General features: G+C 44.5%; 1 long non-coding RNA gene across 1 annotated transcript; it reads right to left on the reverse strand.

Annotated features, from left to right (window-relative positions):
- Positions 1–20,100: 20,100 nt before the first annotated feature.
- LOC143976099 (uncharacterized) lies at positions 20,101–22,027 on the reverse strand. The gene is made up of 2 exons (XR_013272506.1): positions 21,884–22,027; positions 20,101–20,715 (listed from the first exon to the last, which is right to left on the reverse strand). It is a non-coding gene; the product is annotated as an uncharacterized LOC143976099 (long non-coding RNA).
- Positions 22,028–22,561: the final 534 nt, after the last annotated feature.

Here is a 22,561-nt window from a genome sequence, read left to right on the forward strand (position 1 = left end):
CATGACACTCCAACCATCATGCCTTCCTGTAGGCAAGACACACTTGTCTTTGTACTCCTCACCTGGTTGCCGCCACACACACTTGACACCATCTGAACCTCAGGATATGACGCTGAGCACCTTCTGCGTGGAACCTGTCCTGTTAAACCACTGTATGGTCTTGGCCACCGAGCTACAGCTCAGTTTCAGGGTCTTGGCATTGTTCTTATAGCCTAGGCCAGTGATGGCTAACCTTGGCACCCGAGATGTTTTGGAACTACATTTCCCATGATGCTCCACTATGCTGCAGAGTGCCAAAGCATCATGGGAAATGCAGTTCCAAAACATCTGGGGTGCCAAGGTTCGCCATCACTGGCCTAGGCCGTCTTCAGCCTCGTTTGCAGCGGCAAACTGAGCCAGAAGTGTTAGCGTGGAGCTTCCCATTTTGGGCGAAGCTTTGTTTTAATTTGGCATTCTGTTTTAATAATACCCTGTTCATGTTATTTTTCTACAAGGTTACAAATCACTAAAAAGTTTTAAAATGCATTTTGACTATTTTACACAAGAGTTAAAAAAAAAAAAAAAAGGTTTTAAATATTGCAATACAATGCAATGATACTTAAAAAAGAGTATCTCTTTCTCTATGTACGATGAATACACAAAGATAGAGAGAAAGGTAAACATGGTGTCCGCTGCAGGCTAAATAAGTTTGTTTGTACACCAAAAAAATGAAAACTTGCAATTAGAAGGAAAGTTTAAAACAGTTTTTACACACAAAAAAATGAAAAAAGTTGCTTTTAAAACAAAGCCTAGCCAAGAAGTTTTTGTCTCTGATTTAATTATACTTTAAAGTAGTTGTACACCTTAGATATAAAATATGAACGAAGCATATCCCTCTATAGTTTTACTTGTCTCAATTAAGAGCACTAATGCCGCATACACACGACTGGACTTTCCGGCAGACTAGGTCCGGCGGTTTTCCGGACGAACTTTCAGCGGAGTTCAGATGGACTTTCCGAACAAACGGACTTGCCCCCACATGAACGGACTAAGGCCATTCGAAAGTCCTTTCATTTTGAATGTGATGACATTTGGGTGGGACAGTGGTGTAGTGTTTAGCACTCTCACCTAGCAGTAAGAATGGTCGCTGGTTCAAATCCCAACCATGACACTACTTGCCTGGAGTTTGTATGTTCTCCCTGTGTGGGTTTCCTCCAGGTACTATGGTTTCCCCCCACACTCCAAAGACATGCAGGAATGTTAATTGGCTTCTGTCCAAAAATTGGCCCTAGTATATGAATGGGTACCTTGGATTGTGGGCTCCTTGAGGGTAGGGACTGATGTGAGTGTACCATGTACAGGGATATGGATAGTTGTAGACACTCACTCAGGATGGACTGGTGTCTTTATTCAACCTTACTAACTATGTAAGATGGGACTAAAAAAGGAAGTTCAGTAGCCAATACTTCCCTTGTGTTGTATTTGATCTGTCGGACCAGCATACAGATGAACAGTTTTTATGATCAGACAGATTTGAAACATGTTCTATTTCTAGGTTCGTCTGATTTTTTTTAATGAAAAACAATCGGATTAGCCCACACACGATCGGATGGACTGACTGATTTCGTCTGACCTAGTCTGCTGGAAAGTCAAGTCATGTGTACGTGGCATAAGTGCCATTTTTGTCTGCTGCTTCATATCTCTGCTATCAGCATGAATTACTTCTGACAAGTTTTCCTGACACCAAGAGAAAAATTGTAACACGTGAGGGATCTCCAGCTTATTGACAGCCTCGGCTATGTTCCTGTGCATTGTGTGAAAGGGGGTTTATCTCTTCCCTCCAACCTGCTCCCAGACCTCTCATCACTGAGCTCTGCAGAGTGTGACTTCCGCTCTCTTACTCCTTTTTCCTAAATTCTCAGACAAGCTTTAAATATTGAGCACTTTAACGGATATAGAGGCAAGCAGACTGCAGATAAACAGGTACAAATTATGTAGGAGGACTTATTTCATTGTTTTGTATCACCTAAGGCCAGTCACTACACTGGGTATTACAACCACTTTAAGGCAAGGGTCAAAAACTAAGATTTTTTTTCGACCCGTGAATATCTGTAAAATATACAATGTGACTCTAGTTTCAAAAGCTTGGAGATTTCTGCTTTAAGGCAACAGCTGGCACTTAATTCACAAAGCAAATCATAAGAATATGAGCATGCTCATGCTCTGCTTCCAATTGATTTTGAAGGTAGCAGTTCCAGGGTTGCCAGAATATAATATTTTTCATGGCAATGGTCTTTTAGAGGGTTAGTCCACCCAAACGTGATATTTTAGCTTATGTGTAATCTAGTAGGCAAAGTCAGCTATTCTTACTAGGGATGGCCGAACGGTTCGCCCGGCGGTCGTTTCACAGCGAATTTCGGCTGTTCACGATCCGCCCGATCGGCGGACTATTGCCGCCGTTCGCCCGGCGGACTTCGGTGTTTACTGTGTACAAGAACTTTGACCTATGATGACACATCCATCATGGGGTACAGGACAGCCAATTGAGACATTACAGCACATGGACACTTGGACATTCCCCCTAACTTATAAATAGACCCGATCCGGCAGCCATTTTACATTCTTTCTTCTGTCACTATAGGGAGAGGTTGCTGTGTGGAGCAGGGAGAGACTGCAGTGACCCAAATCGCTAGCTATTAGGTCCACAAAAGTTCTTTTAAGGACTGGTATCATGGTATAGGTGTTAGGTGTAGTTCAGGATATAGGTTTGAGGCACTGCTGTGCTAGTGATTGTTGCAGCAGCCTGTCTTTTGTCAGTGTAGAGAGAGGGACAGGACGCTGTGTGCAGCAGGGACAGTCAGTTTAATCATTAGCTGTTACTATTAGGTCCACAAAAGTCCTTTTAAGGACTGGTATGGTAAAGTAGTACAGGATATAGTTTTGAGTGCTATTCAAGTTATTGTTCCAGCAGCCTGTGTTTTGTCAGTTTTAATAGGGACAGGCAGGAAGCTTTGTGTGGCAGTGAGGGACAGTCAGTTTAATCAGTAGCTGTTACTATTAGGTCCACAAAGTTTCTTTTCAGGACTGGTATGGTAATAGGCTTGTACACGTATAATATTCTTTCTTCCAAATATAGAAAGAATATTATACTTGACTCCTGCCCTTCTGCTGCAGTAGTCCTTTATGAGTATAGGGACTGAGGTACAGTCTGCTAATCATTCACAGCCTACTAGTTCCACAAAGGTCCTTATAAGGACTGGTAAGGTATAGGGTACTACAGTACATAGGGTTGAGTGATGTACAGTCTGCTATTCCTTAAGGACTGGTATAGGTGCACAATATATAGGGTTGACGTGCACTACTGCTGACTGCTGCCCTTCTGCTGCAGTAGTCCTTTATGAGTATAGGGACTGAGGTACAGTCTGCTAATCATTCACAATCTACTAGTTCCACAAAGGTCCTTATAAGGACTGGTAAGGTATAGGGTACTACAGTACATAGGGTTGAGTGAGGTACAGTCTGCTATTCCTTAAGGACTGGTATAGGTCCACAATATATAGGGTTGACGTGCACTACTGCTGACTGCTGCCCTATTCTGCAGCAGTCCTTTATCAGTATAGGGACTGAGGTACAGTCTGCTAATCATTCACAACCTACTAGTTCCACAAAGGTCCTTATAAGGACTGGTAAGGTATAGGGTACTACAGTACATAGGGTTGAGTGAGGTACAGTCTGCTATTCCTTAAGGACTGGTATAGGTCCACAATATATAGGGTTGAGGTGCAATACTGATGACTGCTGCCCTATACTGCAGCAGTCCCTTATCAGTATAGGGACTGAGAGTTTTGTCACAGGGTTAGGATTTAAAAAATTACAGGCAGAGGAAGAGGCAGGCGCTTCCGCAGGGGTGGTAGGGGTAGGGCAGGAGCAACAGGCTTGAGCCAAAGTGGGAAGTTGCAGAAGGTGCGTTCAATTACTTTAAAGGACGCACCAGACTTGGTTGAGTGGCTCACTCAGCCTTACTCTTCTGCACCCTCCTCATCCTCTTGATCTGCACCCTCTTCTTCACTCTCTGCTATGTGCACCCCCAAAGACACTACATACAACAACACCACCACCACCACCACATACCTTCCGCTTGAGTCACAGGAATTATTTTCAGATCCATATCAAGATATTTCTGATGCGCAGCCACTCTTGGCATTGGATCAGGAAGAGGAGGTAGCAAGAACCGCCACTCAGCAGTCTGACGACAGTACCCAGATCAGCCCAAGGAGGAGGTTGGTCCTCGGTGTTGCTGCCTACTCCGGGATCTCTACTTATAGCGGTGGAGAAGGTGACGTTGATGATGACGTGTCTAGTGATGTCACGTGGGTGCCCACAAGAGAGGAAGAGGAGGGGAGTTCAGAGGGAGATATGGACCAGCAGATAGGGAGGAGAAGCAGGAATAACTTACATTGCACAGGAGGTACAAAGCAGACTGCTAATGTATCAGGAGCGAGTCACCGACCGTGTATGGTCATATCTGGCACTCCCAGGACGCCGGCACATGGCTCCGCAGTGTGGGCTTTTTTTAACGTGTCCGCTGCTGACAATAGCGTTGCCATCTGCAATCTTTGCAGTCAACGCATTAGTCGCGGTAAGCCCAACACTCACCTAGGGACGACCGCCTTAAGAAGGCACATGAGCAGCCATCACCGAGCCCAGTGGGAGCAGCGGAACACACAAAGCCACACTCCAGGCTCTCACCGTCCAGCCTCGTCCTCTACTTCTCCTTCTCCTCTCTCCTCACAATTGTCCTCCACTCCACCTTCCATCACGTCAAGCTCACGTTTTTCTGCAAAAAGGCAGGCTTCCGTGGGCCTAATGTTCGAGCGTAAAAAAATGATGACGCCGGATAACCCTCTTTCCCAACGGTTGACGGCTGGCTTGTCAGAACTGATAGCCCGCCAACTACTGCCATATAAACTGGTGGACTCGGAGGCCTTTCGAAAATTTGTGGCCATTGGAACACCACAATGGAAGGTCCCAGGAAGGAAGTATTTCTCACAGAAGGGCATCCCAGATCTATATGGCCATGTTCAGCGGCAAGTGAATGTATCTCTGGCACACAGTGTCGGTGTCAAGATACATCTGACCACAGACACGTGGTCTAGCAAACACGGACAGGGAAGGTATATCACTTTTACTGCCCACTGGGTGAACCTTCTGATGGCATGTAACCCGTGGCACCCATGTAGATTTGGTTTTACCGCCACGGATTGTATGCAGGCCTGGCTCTTCTTCTCCTCCTCCTCCTACTCCATCCTCCTCCCTCTCCTCCTCGGCTGACTCCTCCTTTTCCGCTTCTAGCGTCTCTTCCGCTGCGCCGCCCAAGCTGCCCAGAACCTATTCGACATGCCAAGTGAGACGTTGCCATGCCGTGCTGCGTCTGTTGTGCCTGGAAGCCAAGAGCCACACTGGCCCGGCACTCCTTTCTGCTTTGCGTTCACAGGCAGATCAGTGGATAACACCGCTCAATTTGACAGTTGGTAAAGTGGTGTGTGACAACGGTGCCAATCTGCTTAGCGCATTGAAACAGGGCAAAATCACGCATGTGCCATGCATGGCACACGTCTTAAACTTGGTCGTGCAGCGATTCGTTGTCAAATACCCTGGGGTCCAGGACATCTTGCGGCAGGCAAGGAAAATCTCGGCCCATTTCAGAAGATCTTACATGGCCATGGCTCGCCTTGCTGACATTCAGCGGCAACACAATCTGCCGGTCAGACGTCTTATTTGCGATTGCCCGAAGTGATGGAACTCAACCTTCTATATGCTTGATAGGCTGCTCCAGCATAAACGTGCAGTTAACGTCTACCTGTATGAACTCTGCGGTAGAACAGGTTCTGGGGAGCTGTTTTTTTTTTCACCGCGCCAGTGGCTGCTCATGCGCGATGCATGCAGACTTCTGCGGCCATTTGTGGAGATCACCAAACTGGTCAGTCGCAGCCATGGCACCATCAGTGACATGGTACCTTATGCCTTCTTTATGGAGCGTGCATTGTGTCGTGTCATTGATCAAGCTGTGGAGAAAAGATGAGATGAGGAAGTCGCAATGCTGGATGAATTCCCGGGGGGGCTACTCTATCTGAGACAAGTCAACAACAGGAGTCTGAAGAGGAGTCAGAGGAGGATGGTGCCGGGGCGGATGAGGAGGAGCAAGAAGAGCATGCTTTAAACCTTTCTGTGATCCCTGTTGTTGTGCGTGGATGGGGAGAGGAGAATGAAGAGGACGACATTATCCTGGATGATGAGCAGGAGCCAGGCCACCACACCGCGTCCAGTTTAGTGCAAATGGGGGCCTTCATGGTCCAGTGTTTTAATAGGGACCCCCGTATAAAAAGCATAATGGTCAAGGACCAGTACTGGGTGGCAACGTACTTAGACCCCCGGTACAAACACAAAATGGCGGAAATGTTACCGCCGCCACAGAGGGCTGTCAGAATGGAGCACTTCCAGGGCTTGCTTCGAGAAATGCTGCATTCTGCTTTTGCGTGCGTTGGTAGAGGAGCAATTCCCACTCCCAGAGAAGGAGTTGCGGGTACCAATCCAACAGCGCCTGCAAGAACAGGCCAGTTTGAAGATGCGTTGGTGACTTCTGATATGAGGTCATTCTTTCAGCCCACTCATCGACGGGTGTCATCCAGATCCAGCATCAGGGAACGCCTAGACCGTCAGGTGTCCGACTACATCGGGTTAACGGCCGATGTGGACGCTCTGAGGAGTGATGAACCCCTGGACTACTGGGTGGGCAGGCTTGACCTCTGGCCAGAGCTTGCCCAATTTGCAATCGAACTGTTGGCTTGCCCCTCGTCCAGTGTCCTGTCCGAAAGGATGTTCAGCGCAGCAGGGGGATCGTGACCGATAAGCGTACTCGCCTAGCTCACGACAGTGTTAACTACCTCACATTTCTAAAAATGAATGAGGCATGGATCTCAGAGGAATTCAACACATGTGACCAGTAGACCATGTATATGTCTATAAACTATTTTTTTATTCGAGCACACAGACCTTCTTTCTTCATTTGGCTCACTTCCTTGTCCAAAAAAAGCACACCGTACTATATGCCTGTACCCTCCTGTTTGAAGAGGTTGAGCTGTGTCATATTTCTACTGTGGCTGCTTATTATGAGGGGCTCCCACCATCCCTGTGCTGTGCTGACTTCCTCCTGGGGCTGTACCTCTGCTGTGCATATTATGAGAGGCTCCCACCATCCCTGTGCTATGCTCATTATGAGGGGCTCCCACCATCCCTGTGCTATGCTGACTTCCTCCTGGGGCTGCTTACGGTGCAGGTGTCAGTGCTGTATATCACGGTGCTAGTGTCAGTGCTTTATGTCATGCTGCTGATGCCAGTGCTCTCTATCACGGTGCTGGTGTCAGATCACTCTATCACGGTGCAGGTGTCATTGCTGTATGTCACGTTGTTGATGTCAGTCCTCTCTATCACGGTGCTGGTGTCAGTGCTGTATATCAAGGTGCTGGTGTCAGTGCTTTATGTCACGCTGCTGATGCCAGTGCCCTCTATCACGGTGCTGGTGTCAGATCACTCTATCACGGTGCAGGTGTCATTGCTGTATGTCACGCTGCTGATGTCAGTGCTCTCTATCACGGTGCTGCTGTCAGTGCTGTATATCACGGTGCTGCTGTCAGTGCTGTATATCACGGTGCTGGTGTCAGTGCTGTATATCACGATGCTGGTGTCAGTGCTTTATGTCACGCTGCTGATGTCAGTGCTCTCTATCAAGGTGCTGGTGTCAGTGCTGTATATCACGGTGCTGGTGTCAGTGCTTTATGTCAAGCTGCTGATGTCAGTGCTCTCTATCACGGTGCTGGTGTCAGATGACTCTATCACGGTGCAGGTGTCATTGCTGTATGTCACGCTGCTGGTGATCATCTCCTGCACCCTCTTCTTTGCCTACCCTGACCTTCCCTCTCCTCCATTGCCTTCATGCGCTCCACAGTCCTGAATTGTCACAACAATTTCACATATAAAAAAAGGATGCTTGTAGTTGTCGATCCCAGATTCACCTCATACATGTGTTATGTCATTGGCCATGTGGTGGGACTATGTTTGCACAGCTAGTAATTATTTTGTGGCTGCAAATTTGACCTGTAGGTTTGCAAAGTTTGCCTCCCATTGAAATCAATGGGGCCCGCCGTGAACGTTACGGTTCGCGAACTATCGGACGCGTTCTCGGTCCGCGTTCGCGAAACGTCCCGTCGGAAGTTCGTCCATCACTACTTCTTACACTTTAACAGTGAGATCAATACCAGCTCTGATCCTGTCCACCTGGAAGCTGTGTGTGTTCTGACCAATGTTTGTATGTTTTAGGCACTCCTTTTTCAAGCTCCATAATAAAAATAAGAAAAAAAAAATCAAACATACAGTGCCTTGCAAAAGTATTCACTCCCTTGGCATTTTTCGTGTTTTGTTGCCTCACAAGATGGAAGTAACATGGATTGTTTGGGGATTTGCATCATTTAATTTACAGAACATGCCCACAATTTTGTGGCTATCACAGCTCCAAGTGGCTTTGGATAAGTCTCTATGAGCTTGCCACACCTTACCACTGGGATTTTTGCCCATTCCTCCTTGCACAACTGCTCCAGCTCCTTCAAGTCGGATGGTTTGTGCTTGTGAACAGCAATCTTTAAGTCTGACCACAGATTTTCTATTGGATTGAGGTCTGGGCTTTGACTAGGCCATTCCAACACATTTACATGTTTCCCCTTAAACCACTCAAGTGTTGCTTTAGCAGTGTGTTTGGGGTCATTGTCCTGCTGGAAGGTGAACCTCCAACCTAGCCTCAATTCACACACAGAGTGGTACAGGCTTTGCTTAAGAATATCTCTGTATTCAGCACCATCCATCTTTCCCTCAACTCTGACCAGTTTCCCAGTCCCCACTGCTGAAAAACATCCCCACAGAATGATGCTGCCACCACCATGTTTCACTGTGGGGATGGTGTTCTTTGGGTGATGTGATATGTTGAGTTCGCATCATCAGACCAGAGCACCTTCCTCCATAAATTTTGTGAGTCTCCCACATTCCTTTTCGCAAACTCAAAATTTACCATTTTGTTCTTTGCTTAGAGTAATGGCTTTGTAATGCCCTCCTTGCTCAGTCCATGAGTTTTGGTGTGTGGCCGTCTCTTGGCTGGTTTGCTGTTGTGCCATGTTCTTTCCATTTGGTTATGATAGATTTGATGGTGCTCCTAGAGATCATCAAAGATTTGGATTTTTTTATAACTTAACTCTGACTTGTACTTCTCAGCAACATTGTCACTTGTTTGGAGAGTTCCTAAGCCCCTGTACACACGGTCGGAGATTCTGCCAACCAAATCCGTCAAATTTTGTCCGTCGGATTTAGTCCGACGGATTGTGTCCGAAACTGTTGCATACACACGGTCGGACTAAGTTGTCGAAAAATCTGATCATTCAGAACATGATGACGTAATTTCGTTACGATGGGACTACATTCAGGCTAGTAGCCAATAGCTTTGATGTAGGAATTTGATCTGAGCATGCGTGGCACTTGGTCCGATCAAAATTCTCTACACATGATCGGAGTATGTCCGATCAAACCAGTTGGTCGGGAAATATTTCCAACATGTTGGAAAATTGGGTCCGACGGATATTCAGACAGAATCAGTCCGATGCATACCACACACAGTCGGATTATCCGACGATGCGGTCCGATAGGACACATTCCGACGGATTCTCCGACCGCGTGTACAAGGGCTTAGTCTTCATGGCAGTGTTTGGTTAGTGGCGCCTCTTGCTTAGGTGTTGCAGCCTCTGAGGCCTTTCCAAAAGGTGTGTATATGTAATGACAGATCATGTGACAATTATATTGCACACAAGTGGACATCATTTCACTAATTATGTGACTTCTGAAAGTAATTGGTTGCACCAGAGCTTTTTACGGGCTTCATAACAAAGGGGGAGAATACATGCACATGCCAATTATCATTTTTCTATTTCTGAAAAATAGTTTTATGTATATATTTTTCTAATTTTACTTCACCAACTTAGACTATTGTGTTCTGATCCATCACATATAATTCAGATTAAAAAAAACATTGAACTAAAAGCTGTAATGTAACAAAATAGGTAAAAGGCCAAGGGGGTGAATACTTTTGCAAGGCACTGTAGATCATGGGACCCCTTCCATAATGGGCTATGCCTGTGTACAGTCCCAGTAGCTCAAGCACAGAAATATCATCAGCAGAAGACTTCAAATATAAGAAACTGTCAGGAGTTTGAATGCTTCAACATCTACCAAAAAATAAAATACCAGAAAATACCAGTTTTCAGTAGACTTATTTATTAAATTACTAAAAATCCCCCCTGCTGATCTCACTGCTGAGCACCACTCAGATGCAGAGAATTAAAACGATGCAGGACACAGTAATGGCTTATGGGTTAGTGGGCAAAACCACTAAACGCTAAATTGACATTCCCAGAAGTTTAAATTTCTGCAGATTTTTCGGTAGGCCATTTGTGTGCACTAAAACAGTGCTCAGGGGCATGGTCATGCTCAGAGGTAATGTATTTAAATTCTTCTTTCCAGAGGTATCATTTATTCTGTACTTTATTTTTCAAAATGAGAGAAAAAAAAGTGGCGAAGAGTAATCATAATAAGGCTGTGTGAGTGAAATACTGCTGACACGATTTTCTTTGTTCAGCAAAGATATTAGCCTCTTTCATAATCATTCTAATTCTATGCCAGTATAGAAGGTAAGTATGCATATAACAACAATATCTGTAACTGTAACAATGCAAAACAGATCACAGATAAGAGAAATAGCATCTAGGCAGTATACAGTATATAAATAGCTGCTATCTATAGTACAAGATAACACGTTGGGCATACCAAGCATATTTTTCATTTTACTTGAGTTGTTCTATTTTTTGTATTTGTGTATTTTTCCAAATAACATTCTAAATATGAGCAGTGTGCTTTAACTAGTTCCCGATGGCCCAAATGATGGCCAGGCTGCGCACTTATTGTGGCAGGAGGGCGTCATATGACGTCCTCCTGTTTAAACAGGGAATGCGCGCGATCGTGCGTGCGCATCCCTGTTTCTTCGGTGGCGGCGTGTCACGGAGACACCGCTCGCCACCAAGGGGGTGAACAGCCATTGGATATGGCTGTTTACCACGTGACTGGCCGTGATGAAGTCACGGCCGATCACAGATGGTCACACCCCCACTGTGCATGGCGCGTGCGCACGATCATGAGCGCGCTGCGCGTGCACGTCGGTGGCGGCGTGTTCCCGGGATCAATTCTCGTCACTGACGCTCGTAAACAGCCATTGGCCGGCTGTTTACCCACGTGATCGGCTGTAATCGTTTCACAGCCGATCACTAAAATGTAAACAAACCGCGGTAACGAGATGTTACCGGGTTCTCCTCCTCACACACCGATCATGTGTGTGAGGAGGAGATTGCAGTAAAATCTCGTTACCGCTTACAGTGTATACCAATCACACTGATTGCTCCCCCAATAAAGAGGACCTGTCACCACCCCTCATAGTACCTGTTACTCACAGTCCATCAGAGTACCTGTCAGTCCATCAGAGTACCTGAGTACCTGTCACAGTCCATCAGAGTACCCGAGTACCTGTCACAGTCCATCAGAGTGCCCGAGTACCTGTCACAGCCCATCAGAGTACCTGCGTACCTGTCACAGCCCATCAGAGTACCCGAGTACCTGTCACAGTCCATCAGAGTACCCGAGTACCTGTCATAGTCCATCTGAGTACCCGAGTACCTGTCACAGTCCATCAGAGTACCCGAGTACCTGTCACAGCCCATCAGAGTACCCGAGTACCTGTCACAGCCCATCAGAGTACCCGAGTACCTGTCACAGCCCATCAGAGTACCCGAGTACCTGTCACGGCCCATCAAAGTACCCGACTACCTGTCACGGCCCATCAGAGCACCCAAGTACCTGTCACGGCCCATCAGAGTACCCGAGTACCTGTCACAGCCCATCAGAGTACCCGAGTACCTGTCACAGTTCATCTGAGTACCTGAGTACCTGTCCCAGTCCATTTGAGTACCCGAGTACCTGTCACAGTTCATCTGAATACCTGTCATAGTTCATCTGAGTACCTGAGTACCTGTCACAGTTCATCTGAGTACCTGAGTACCTGCCCAGTCCATATGAGTACCTGAGTACCTATCACCGCCCTTCAGAGTACCCAAATACCAGTCACCAGGCCATCAGAGTACCAGAGTACCTATCTGCAGCCCATCAGAGTACCCGAGTACCTATTTGTAGCCCATGCCTCATAGAATATATACATTGGGGTGTTTTCTTTCCAAAATGGGGTCATTTTGTGGGTAATTGCACTGTCCTGGTGCTCCAGAACATTCAAAAGTGTGATAGGTAGGAATGAAATGAGATGTGTCATTTATGCTCCTAGAACACCTGTAGGTACTACTTCAATGTTCGGCCTCTCTATGTGACAGGCTGTGTAAAAGTCCTACACATGTGGTATCGCCATACTCGGGAGGAGTAGCATAATGTGTTTTGGGGTGTAATTTTTGCTATATACATGCTATGTGTTAGAAATATCTTATAAATTGACAACTTTGTGTAAAAAAAAAAATGCGTTTTCATTTTTTTCCACATTTTCCGAAAACTTCTGGAAAAAAATGAACCGTTCAAAAGACTCATTATGCCTCATAAATTATACGTTGGGGTGTTTGCTTTCCAAAATGGGGTCATTTTATGAGAAATTCCATTGTCCTGGTAATCCAGGGCCTTCAAAATGCGTAATTTTTGCTCGTAGAACGTTTGAAGGTACTACTTCAATGTTGGTGCTCTGTATGTGGCCAGACTGTGTAAAACTCTCACACATGTGGTATCGCAATACTCGGGAAGAGTAGCAGAATGTATTTTGGGGTGTAATTTGTTGTATGCATATGCTGTGTGTGAGAAATAACCTGATAATATGACAATTTTGTAAAAAATAATAATAATAAAAAAAATCTTAATTTTGCAAAGAATTGTGGGAAAAAATGACAACTTAAAAAAACTCACCATGCTACTTACTTAATACCTTGGAATGTCTACTTTCTAAAAATGGGTCATTTGGGGGGTATTTGTACTTTCCTGACTTGTAAGGCCCCTTTCACACGGGACGGATCAGTAATGATCCGCCCCGTGATGATCCGCTTGCTCAGCGGGGATCGCTCTGTTGTTCCCGCTGAGCCGGCGGATAACAGGGCGTTCCCAGCACACTGTGCCGGGACCGCCCTGTCAGCTCTCCGCTCTACTCTATGGGGGATCGGATGAGCACGTCTGTCTGTCCGTCTGTCCGTGTTCATCCGATCCGCTCTGCAGACGGATAGAAAAATATGATTTTACTCCGTCTGCAGAATCGGACAATAGCGGAGGCGGACGATAGCGGGTGTCTGCGGATGTTTATCCGCAGACACCCGCTATCCCATAGGAATACATGTATGTCCATATTTCATCCGCAAATGGATGGATAAAATACGGACATAATGCCTGCATGTGTGAACGGGGCCTTAGTGTCTCAAGAAATTAGATACACCTGATGTACTGAAGGCCTGATCAGATGTGATCAATTTTCAGTGATTGGCACCATAGTTTGTAGACTCTATAACTTTCACAAAAACCAAATAATATACACTAATGTGGGTTATTTTTACCAAAGATATGTAGCAGTATAAATTTTGGCCAAAATTTATGAAGAAAAATTACTAATTAGCAAAAATTTATGACAGAAACAAAGAAAAAGGCATTTTTTTCACAAAATTTACGTTTTATTTTATTTATAGCACACAAAAAAAACCACTAGTGATTAAATACCACTAAAAGAAAGCTCTATTTGTGTGGAAAAAAGGACGCAAGTTTCATATGGGTACAGTGTTGCACAACAGATGCCTAAATTAGGAGTTTACAGAAATACTTTTCTACAAATATAAAATAATTTAACACATGGTAAATGTATGTTGTTTTCTAGAAATGTTAGTACTGTAATTGATTTGGCTACATTTCCCCAGAAAATATGTATTTTCATTCAGTCACAATGACCTCTGTCTACAGGTAAAATCTTTTTGGGGTCCCTTGTTTGTCTATTTACAATAAAAGATTATAACTCAAAACCGGGTGTGACACTTAAAGTGATACTAAACACACACTGTTTAAAGCGCTGCCCCATTTGGAACCATTCAGGAGGGAGGGGGGAGTGGGTACCTGTTTTTGACAGGTACCTGCTTCCACTTCCGGATGACTTCACCTGAGGCAAAGTCACTCGGATGTTTGGCCCCCCTCCTCCTTCCCTTGTCGCCATGCAAGGCTTAAAAATATGGCGGTGGCAGCACCCGAGAGCTGGGGTGCCAACATTGCGCGATCCCTGGACAGGTAAATGTCCTAATATTAAAAGTCAGCAGCTACAGTATTTGTGTTAACTGGTTAGTAAGCATGGAGGAGGAGGGAAGGAGTGGGCTGTCATTTACCACTGCGCATATGCCCACATGTGTGACTCTATAATCACATGGGCTGCTCAGATGTGATAGGGAGGAAATGCTTAGCATTTAAACTCACTGAAAACTGATGATGTGCGGAGCTGCCAACACTGCTCTGCAAAATCCCAAGCTGCATTGGGGACTTGGACAGAAGGGGGAGATAGCGAACAGCAGGATCAACCAGGTTTTTTTGCAGAATACAGTAAAGGAATCTCATAGCGAGCGACTGAGTGAGTATGAACAGCATGCAATACAGCATTTATTGATAATTGTTTTATGATGTGGCTTTAGTAAAATTTTAATATCTACCACATTCAATAGGACTACCTTACAGTAATGTCTAACGGTCCCCTTCAAAATGTTGGGATTTATCTACTCACTGCATGCCATTCCCAGGTTGTCTACCTTGGGTTTTTCCCACTGGAAACAGCTAACTGGCTACCAAAGAAAATTACTGAATTTTTAAGGTAAGAGCAAAGACAGACAGAGGTCATGTAGGTGCAGGGCCGATACTGGACTCTTTTGGGCTCTAGGCAAGGCCAGCGACTTGCACCCCCCCCCCCCAAAAAAAATAATGTGACAGCAAGTAGGGGCCCTACTGCCCTAGGGATGAGTCCCTGTGCCCACTATGATATATATATATAATAGCATACATTAGACATGACACATTTAGAGGGGAGTAGGGGCAATAGAAGAGGATTAGTGTGCTGGCAGAGGATGTTCGGACACACTGGTGCTCGTAGTTCTCCAGCAGGTGGACGCATGTGACATTACCTGTGTGAAGGACAACAGCCATCTGGGGTTCTGCTCTGCTATGATGTCACCAGGGATGGGGGAGCCCACACCGCTACATCACCTAGCACCACACCACCAAGGTCAGTGAGGTGGCCAGCCTGCCCTGGAAGTGATTTGTCAGACAGAGCAGCGGCTGTCAGTTGGGCAGAGAAGGTGTGCAGATGTGGCTGTGGGGAATTGTGAACTTGGCAGGTAAGAGGGAGCTGTGTACTAGGGAGGGGACATGGTGCCCACCTCCGCTGCCCGTCCAGCTGTCCTCAGACTCCCGGGAGGTGGCTCAGTGCTGCCCTTCTCACACGCTGAGCTGCTGCTGACCTTCTCCACAGCCCCCATGCCAGGCATCCACTGCAGCTACTATACATGCTTTCCCATGTAGGGTGGCAGCCTTCAGCCCCTCATGTTTCCCGGCCAGGCTAGTAGGGAAACCAGTAGCTGTGGCTGTCCCTTAGGCGGCAGTGCACCCTAGGCTGCTGCTTAGTTCGCCTAGTGGTAGCGCCGGCCCTGTGTAGGTGACATTGACACAAAAGTGTAGGCAGGTGACAGATTGATGAGCAACGGAATCCAAAAATCAAGCTGAAGTTATAATTGAGGCAACAATCAAAATCTATAAAATAGGGTTACCAAACAACAAACGGGGAACAGTAGGACCCTTTTGCTTAGTCTTTATCATAGTGAACCAAGAAAACTCTTCAACTTGTCCCCTGTTGATGTAATTCTGAAAACTATCTTGAGGTGTACCCTCTTTCAGGTAGATGGTGCAGATGTGGGCCTATTAAAAGAAAGCTGCCCTGAGAGATATAATGTGTAAGCTGTCATCGCTCACCACCTTCTGAAAATGTGAGTGGCCTGGTTCTTATTCTGATCTAATGGATTCAATCGTTTTCAAGTCCCAGACCCGGAACAAGCATGGGTCCAGTTAAGACAAGCCACCTGACCAATTTTTATCTTGGTCAGTAAGTAAGAAAGCATTAAAGCATGGAAGCCAGGCTTCTTGGAGTGGTCAACAACAGTGGTCAACAAAAAATACTCTTTTTCTTTTCTCTAGTTTTGTCATCTATTACTTTTTCTCGTTCAAAAGTTTTTATTTTATGTTAAAATAAATTACATGTACAGAATATAAGACAAATTATGTGATACCAAAAATAAAAAGTAGACATTGAAGTACGGATGATACAAAGCAAAGAAGAATTTCAAGATATTCTCGTGGGAATGACAATAAATGGCCTTATATATTTTAGAATTTGAAAACATTCTTGTAGCTGAGTTTTAAACATTTTAATCCCAAGAAAATATAAATATGTCTAAAAGAAAATATATGATTTTAAAGTTTTGACCATAACTTCTAAAGTATGTCATCTATTACTTTTACATCATTTTCTTTCAATAGAGCATTTGGGATTAGAGAGAGGAGATCAACATAGTACCCATTGGGTCTTAATGACATATTATACCCATTTTTCGAGGTTACAGTTATTGTTGAAAAATCCTCAAATGTTTTAGGTCTGCTTCACTTTTTCTATGCTGTATAAAAAGCAATATTATCCAGCTTTGTAGGAAAACGCTGTATATTAATAAGCAAATTATTCATCAAGATTCAGTCATGTCAATGAGTCTATATAATATTCAAGGCCCAACTAAGGGCAGGAAGAAGCACTGTTTTACCTGTGAAAATAATTATAACTCTCTCTAGCTTTCCTCTGATCCAAGCAACCATGTCAGACAGCATATCCAGGTCGTTAAACTCCACTGAAGCAGCAAAACAGTTTACTTAGGAGCACTACCCCAGCTTCCCAAGTGTACAATAAAACAGCAACATCTCTCACTCTTTACTCCTGTCAGTATGAACACTGTCAGCACATAGTCACTACTACAGAGCCTGATTGCTATATAGTGCTGGCCTTCTTTCTGTCATTCTGACTTTTGCTTGCTATACAGAAGATTATAGGACGTTGATATGAGGAGGCTACATAAGGCTTATTATAAAGAAACCTTTAGACTGAGTTCACACTGCTGCCGAGTTGCAGCAGGGGTCCGGTGCGTTCCTGTTTTCCATTTCAGGGATGAATCAGGGACAAATTTGTGCCTGAATTTGGCCCTGAACCAGAGCCAAAGATGCACAGGACTCCTGTGCAATTCGCTCTGGAGCCGCCCGAGAGATATGTGAACCGACTCCATAGAGAGCCGGTCACAATCTCCTGTGATGCGAATTGGATGAGGGTAAACCCACATCCAATTCACACTAGTGTAAAACCCGCCTTAATCTTCATCGCATAAATATCTATATTAATTAGTCTTAAAAAACAGCATGGGATCCCCTCCAAAATCCATACCAGGCCCTTTGGGTCTGGTATAGATTTTAAGGAGAACTCCACAACAATTAAAAAAAAAAAAAACAGACCCGTATCCAAGCATGCAGTCTGGCAGGCCAGGAAAGGGAGGGGACGAGTGAGGGCCCCCCTCCTGAACCATACCAGGCCGGTTGCCCTCAACATGGGGGGTTCCCCCCAAAGCACCTTGTCCTCCTGTTGAAGGGGGCAAGGGCCTCTTCCCAACAACCCTGGTCAGTGGTTTCAGGGTCTGCATGCAGGGGGCTTATCAGAATCTGGAAGCTCCCTTTAACTACTTTTATCCACTTCCTGACCAGCCCATTTTCAGCGATACGGCACTGCGACGCTTTAACTGGCAGTTGAGAGGTCGTGTGACGTTGTACCCAAACAAAATTGATGTCCTTTTTTTCCCACAGATAGAGTTTTCTTTTGGTGGTATTTGATCACCTCTGCTTTTTACATTTTTGTTGCCCTATAAATAAAAATACCGTCAATTTTGAAAAAAAAACTAATATTTTCTACTTTCTGCTATAATACATAGGCTCAATGCACAAAGGACACTCCAAAAATCCCACAATGCATTCCCAAACTCCCACAATGCATTAAAAAAAATTTTTTTTTACCCCATTTTAGAGCAGAAAGAGCACTGTCTTCAGCAGGGAGCTGTCTACTGTTGCTAGCTGCGTTCACTATGGATTCAACCGTGAAGACAATGCAGGAAATACTCTTCCTGATTTTGTTGCATCAGATCAGAAGACGGAGAGAATTGAATGAGAGGACCAGAGTTTGTCGGTACTGGACCCATCCATTGATGGACCAACGCATATCTTTCCAGATATTTCAACAGTCTATACCTTCAGCTGCGTAACTATCCTGTAAAGTTTTTTTAACTTTATAAGGATGTCTGTTGGCACATTTGACAATCTTCTAGAGAGGCTGTGACCACGTCTTACTCGAATGCACCCCCAGATGAGGATGAGCGTGTTTCCTGAGGAATGTCTCCTGGTGACACTCAGGTATTTCATTATTTTAGTCATGTGTATTTATTAATGTTAAAAAAATAATAATTTGCTTCATTTTTTTAAACAGTCATGTTTTCCGCAATTGTATTTTAAAAATATACAATTTTTGGAAAATATAGTTTGTCTTTTTTCAATGGAGAATTTTTTTTTTGCTTGGACTATGTTTTATCCACAAAAAAAATTGCTGGTTTGTTAATTTTTTTATATTTTTTTTAAATATATATTTTGTTTTCAAATAAAAAGTATTGGATAGAAAAAAGTTAGTTTGCAACTTTTTTCCCTATTTAAAAATTTTATTGACAATATTTTTTAATGTTTTTGTAGGTTCCTGGCCACAGGACAATCTTTTGTCTCGCTACATCACTACTTTCTGATGGGTGTAAGCACAATGGCAAAAGTGACCCGGGAGACCTGCCTTTCTCTGTGGGAGGAATTAAATAATGATATGATGCCTGAGTCTACAGAAGAAACGTGGGAACAGGTGGCTAAGGAATTTTGGGAAAAAACACAGTTTCCAAACTGTATAGGAGCTCTGGATGGAAAGCATGTCCGTGTCAAAAAAAAAACATCTATGTCTGGGTCACGTTATTTTAATTATAAGAATTACTTTTCAGGTGTACTTCTGGCATTGGCGGATGAAAATCTACACTTCATATTTGTGGATGTCGAGGCCTACGGGAGTCAGGGGGATGCCGGAATATTACGTAAGTCTGCACCGGATTGTTGGCTGCACAAAGGACTGCTAGGGATTCCTTCTTGTAGACCACTTCTGGGCACTACAGAACCAGTCTTCCACTGGTGATGATAGCCAATTAAGCTTTTGGCTTAGCAGAACATCTAACGTGCCCATATAGTGGAAGCAGACTTTCTTACCAGCAGAGAATTTATAACTATAGACTAAGCTGAGCCAAATGTATTGTGGAGCGCAACTTTTCTCCGCCATTCAGCTTGATGTGGAGAACGCTATAAAAGTTGTCCTAGCATGCTGCGTGCTGCATAACTTTTTAATTGTGAACGAGAGAGTCTCCACAGAACCTGCACCCCCAAACCCAAGACATGATATACAAATCATGGACTTGCGCAGCTCTGCTAGAATTATAAACATCCAAAATCAGTTTGCCAATTTTTTTGTTTCCCCTGCTAATAGTTTGGCCTGGCAAGACCAATATGTTTAGTTTACTTTTTCTTGATATTAACCTTTTGGTTACTTACCTTGAATGTTCTCACAGTTGAAAAAATGCATAGTAAAAAAAATGCATTTGATAGTGGAAAATAAAACAACCAAACATTATGATTTTAACAAATTACTCCTTTAATATAGTATAATGTTTTCAAAAAAAGAGGTCAAAACTGTTAGCCAATATAACAAATGACCATCAACTAGCCAATAACTTTTTATCTGAGGTCAATAAAATGGGTGACAACTTAAAAAAAACACAAATTTAATAAAAATAAAATCATAATTATTCATAAACAGGATATTCACTCTGTGATTCCTGGGATAGTGATTTGGAGGGATTAGTGGTGCTAAATCAATATCCCTGGTGTTGAGGTGGGGGTGTTATGATTGCAGGAGGCACATTTTGTATGTAGGAGGAGAGACCTGGCACATTGTATGAGTAGGCAGAAGGGAAACTTGACCAGTGCGAGGGCTGCTAGAAGACAGGCTTGGCCCGTTGGTGGAGTGGTACACTGGTGGCCCAGGAGGAGCAGTGGAAGAGGGACCTGGCACATAGGTGGAGTGGTACACTGGTGGCCCAGGAGGAGCAGTGGAAGAGGGACCTGGCACATAGGTGGAGTGTTACACCACTTCTCTCGTTCAGCATCAAGATCCAAAAGCAGCACGAATAGGCTGTAACAGAAAGTCACATGAGGATGACTGTGATTCATAAACACATCGCTTTCGGTTCCCTTATTCAAATCAGCAATCAGCTGTACAATGCGTTGTTCCATTTGGTTGCTGTTGTCTGGATCACATTGCTGACGATTACCACGTCCACGACCACCACTGGAAGAGTGTTTGTTGCAAACTGTATTTTCCTATGAAGAAATAAGATAGATAGATATATATATTAGATATATACCGTATATACTCGAGTATAGGCCGACCCGAGTATAAGCCGAGGCCCCCAATTTACCCCCAAAAAACTGGGAAACCTATTGACTCGTGTATAAGCCGAGGGTGAGATATGCCTGTCCATCCCTGTGTGTGTCCGTCCATCCCTCTGTGTCCGTCCATCCCTGTGTGTCCGTCCATCCCTGTGTGTGTGTCCATCCATCCATCCCTGTGTGTGTGTCCATCCATCCATCCCTGTGTGTGTGTGCGTCCATCCATCCATCCATCCCTGTGTGTGTGTGTGTGTGTGTGTGTGTGTGTGTGTCCATCCATCCATCCATCCCTGTGTGTGTGTGTGTGTCCATCCATCCATCCATCCCTGTGTGTGTGTGTGTGTCCATCCATCCATCCATCCCTGTGTGTGTGTGTGTGTCCATCCATCCATCCGTGTGTGTGTGTGTGTGTGTGTGTGTGTGTGTGTGTGTGTGTGTGTGTGTGTGTGTGTGTGTGTCCGTGCAGCCTTGTGTGTCCAGCCTACCTGTGCCCCGAGCCTCCGTGTCGTCCCGTCCCGAGCCTCCGTGTCGTCCCGTCCCGAGCCTCCGTGTCGTCCCGTCCCGAGCCTCCGTGTCGTCCCGTCCCGAGCCTCCGTGTCGTCCCGTCCCGAGCCTCCGTGTCGTCCCATGCCAGGATCGCCGCTCTTCGTCGGCGCCCTGGCGGCCATTCCCCTGTTCAAAAGCCGCGCCTCTGCCTCCGCCTCCGCCTGTGATAGGCGGAACACTCAATTTCCCAGCAGTCAGTGTTCCGCCTATCACGGACATCGGCTCATCCGAGGATGAGCCGATGTCCGTGATAGGCGGAACACTGACTGCTGGGAAATTGAGTGTTCCGCCTATCACAGGCGGAGGCGGAGGCAGAGGCGCGGCTTTTGAAAGGTAGAATGGCCGCTGTCTGTCTGCTCGACACGCTGTTCGGGCAGTCAGACAGCGGTGACTCGAGTATAAGCCGAGGGGGGCACTTTCAGCCTCAAAAAAGAGGCTGAAAATCTCGGCTTATACTCGAGTATATACGGTAGATAGATAGATAGATAGATAGATAGATAGATAGATAGATAGATAGATAGATAGATAGATTAGATAATAATAAGAAATATACTTGCTAATTTTCCTGATCCATACTCCCAACTTCTGACGACATGGACAATGTGCTAAGATTTGGGGAAACAGTTGTCTGTGCAACACTTTCTTCCCTCTGATCATCCCCTTCATCTGCCTTTGTCTCAGCATACCAGTTTAAAGTGGTTCTAATAAAGATAACAGAAATGTTGTGACTACTGTTAAAAAACCAAAACATTTTAGCTATTTATAGTTTACAAAATAAAGCTCTAAAAAATTGAATACATAAATGTAATTTTTAGAAAATGGTTTACAATATTTATTGACTATATTTAAAAAAATATAATAACATTTCAATACATATTTAAAAAATATATATAAATTTATTTTATTTTTAAAAAATGCCCAACATTTAAAAACACAAGTTTTAACAAATGTAAAAAAAAAAAAAAAAAATTTAAATATTTGATTATTTTAAAAATAAATACAATTATTTAAAAAAATAATCTGATAAAAAGTGTAATATTTAACCAAAAAAAAGGTTACATAAAATATACTTAATACCAATGCTATATCACCCCACTGCCCCTTCCCTGCAATTAAAATTACTCATGCTCTCGACTCCATGGAGCGTCATAGGAAAAGTAGCTCTTCTGCTAAGGGGTGCGGCCTAATATTTGAAGGTGCTCCTCTGCGCTCCGCAAGCAGCTTATCTTTT

Source organism: Lithobates pipiens, unplaced genomic scaffold (assembly GCF_037356315.1).
Source record: "Lithobates pipiens isolate NorthernLeopardFrog02 unplaced genomic scaffold, aLitPip1_a1.2 Scaffold_13, whole genome shotgun sequence".
NCBI classification, from domain to species: Eukaryota; Metazoa; Chordata; class Amphibia; order Anura; family Ranidae; genus Lithobates; species Lithobates pipiens.